Genomic DNA, 3421 nt, shown 5'->3' with positions numbered 1-3421 from the left:
CGGCGAAGGGAAGCAACTTGAGGGTTGAAATTGTTTCCAGGGTACCGTGATATCTACACATATGCATTTTTATAACGTGTATCCACTCACAATTCTCTGTTAGCATATATCGTTTTGTTTCAATGGCTGGTAAATGTGCATTAAAAATTTCTGGAACAAAAAAATTTTTTTTTCGTATAAATGCAGTATTTTGGAAAAACCGTAGTATCTATTCTTTTTTGGAATCAAAATATATATATATTATACTGCAAAAAAAATATAGATACGAACGTTAGGCATTCATCTAAATGTGTAAATACCTCGCAACCGCGTAAATCTCGTAAATAAACCGGGTTTCCATACAAAATTAAGTAAGTTTACGAGGTTTATATGGTTACGAGGCATTTACGCGATTAGATGAATTGGCCTAAGAGGACTTTTTAGAGCGCATTTTTTCTCTTTTTCATGCATATTTCTATCCACTATGGTCATAACACTAATTCTGTGCCAAATTGTTTACCTGACCTTTTTTGTTATAGATAATTAATTAATTTCAATTTCATGGGTTTTGTGTCTACAAAATATGTGGGTAAATTCAAAAAATTATTTTGGTATTTTTTACAAGAATTAAATGGCATAACAATTTTTCTAATAAACTCCTCTAAAACTTTACTGATATAAAATAAAAATGGTCTACAGAAATGAAATAAAGTATACATATACACAGTTTAATTTTTTGCCTTTTTGAAGCAATTTTTTTTCTCACAATGCTAATAAAACAAAAGTCCCGTCTTTCCAATAAGCAAGTGATATTGAATATTTTATTTTTCTAAAAATTAATACAAACAAAGTAAAACCAGACAATAAAAACATATGCATAGACAGAAAAAACGACAAATTATTAGAAATGTTAACCAATTCTTAACTCACAGTAACAAATTATTTTCCATTCATACAAACATACGCAGAATATACACCAGTATGGTATGCATGAATGGCTTATTATAACGGTAATTAATGTTATCAAGAATATAAAAGTAAAACACGAAATACAAAAAAATACAAAAACTGTAGGTACCTAGTGTAAAAAAACACGAATAAAGACAAAATTATTTGTTTTAATACTTTCTTAATTGTGGGTTTGTACATACATATACAAAAGTATGTATATACATGCATGTACATATATACATATAACATATTTACTTTGGGCACTTGATATAGTACCAGATGGCTGCTGTTTAATTTTATTCTCCATTTATTACTTTACGGTTTGTTATTTTGTTTTTAATTTCAAATTTCATGCTGTAGTTGAAGGAAACGAACGTTCAACTACAAAAGAAAGTTGAATAAATTAACCAATTAGTGAGTAGTTGAATGAACATGTCGATGAATAAACCAACCTGAGGATTATAAACAAATGGAAAGCAATGCTTGTAAGTAAAATCGACAATTAGTAAATATTCATATGTGCAATTTTCAATCACGCTAACAGGTCTATTCTGCACTGGTAATAAAAAGTTTGTAACCGGTAAATAAAGTTGCTGTAAATTTTTAAACCCTCTTCGCATTCTCTGTACTCTTTTAACCGGTAAATTTTGTTACCATCTCATAAGCTGGTAACAAAGTATTGCCCTGTGAAAAATGCAATGCCAGAATCTGCACAATTCTTCATAGCTGAATTATTTAACTGCATTACCTAACTATTATCGCTGAATATTTTAACTGCATTACCAACGAACCTAGAATCGCGGTGACAAGAACTGGTAGCATTTTTTGGTAATAAAATTTTCCGGTTACAAAATCTTCGGTAACGTGCAGAATAGACCTGTTAATGATGAACAGGATGTACGATTGCTATAAAACATGTATGTAAGTATAATACATACATATGTAGTACTTGAAGCGAAACTCGTACACCAGATGATTTATACATATGTACATACATACATCTTTACTCAAAATTTAAGAACAAAAAAGGTACAACTTTTGTATGCAATATTTCATAACTTTATTTGATAGACAGGATTGTACCAAAACAATTAGCTTAGTTTTATAAGCAACATATGTAAGTACATATACGAAAGATAGTTAGACTGTGATCTATTCGGTACCACTTGCTCTAATAAGTAGCAGCCAAATTCAAGTACAGCAACTAATACTGACTGCAGCAGTCTAAATGACAAGAAAAAAATATCTAATCGAGTGAACTAAAGTCGCCTTCCAGACAAGATCTAGAAATTATTCCAAAGGACAAGGGCGAAACCTGAAATTATTCCGATGGTCCATTAGAGTGCGCATTAACCAACGAAAAATTAATAAGTGGCGATTATCTAAACCAGGGATGGGCGTTTTTGAATGAATTATTATTCAAATAAAAAATAAATTTTTATTCATCATTCAAGTAATTTCAAATAACGAATAAATTTTTATTCTTCATTCAAGCACTTGCGAATGATGAATAAATTTTTATTCATCATTCAAGTAATTTCAAATAACGAATAAATTGTTATTCTTCATTCAAGCACTTGCGAATGATGAATAAATTTTTATTCATCATTCAAGTAATTTCAAATAACGAATAAATTTTTATTCTTCATCCAAGTACTTGCGAATGATGAATAAATTTTTATTCATCATTCAAGTAATTTCAAATAACGAAGAAATTTTTATTCTTCATTCAAGCACTTGCGAATGATGAATAAATTTTTATTCATTATCCAAATAATTTCAAATAAAGAATACATTTTTATTCTTCATTCAAGTAATTTAAAATAACGAATAAATTTTCATTCATGATTCAAGTAATACTGAATAACACACAATTTTTCATTTATTGTATAAGCATGAAAATAAGTATGTATGTACTTAGTTAATTATCTATATATGTACATATGTACATATATAATACGTGAAGGGATTTTTTGTCCAGGTCACCAAATCTGCACCGTTCATTCGATTTGAAAAAATGGGGTGGCAAATGGCTCGGGCTGTAGAAGTGCTATAAGGTTTTACTTTTTCGAAAAGAGTTGCCACCTTTAAACAATTTAATTCCAAATATTAAAAAAAATAAATTAATTAGTACAATATGGGTATCAATCTAAATCGATTTGAAGAGGTTGTATTTTTTTATTACATACAAGGGGGTTGCCACCTGCTTAAAATAATAAATTCAATTTCAATTATGGAAATTATATAGGTGAAATATTCATCACAGTATGGGCGTCGGGCGGGAGAGGTTTAAGGAGGCTTTAGTTTGGAAATATTTACAGAAGGGTTGCCACCTAATCTAAAAATTGAAAGTAATTAAAATATGCAGTAGTTACTTAGGTATGTGAAATATTAAAACATGGGTATCAAGCAAAAGCGAGTTGAGAGCTTTGAGCATCCAGACTATTTTTGTGGGTTTTAAAAGCGGTTGCCACCTGTTTTAAATGTTAAA

General features: G+C 29.4%; 1 protein-coding gene across 1 annotated transcript in view; it reads left to right on the top strand.

Moving 5' to 3' along the window:
* The window catches only part of LOC118741536 (restin homolog), a gene marked incomplete at its 3' end in the record, with an annotated part of 232484 nt that overhangs the window by 196530 nt on the left and 32533 nt on the right, over positions 1-3421 (top strand).

Source organism: Rhagoletis pomonella, unplaced genomic scaffold, assembly GCF_013731165.1.
Source record: "Rhagoletis pomonella isolate Grant_MI unplaced genomic scaffold, Rhpom_1.0 Rhpom_scaffold_00006, whole genome shotgun sequence".
In the NCBI taxonomy this organism is placed as follows: Eukaryota; Metazoa; Arthropoda; class Insecta; order Diptera; family Tephritidae; genus Rhagoletis; species Rhagoletis pomonella.
Note: the sequence above shows the minus strand (reverse complement) of the source record. Positions and strands in the feature narration are given on the sequence as shown.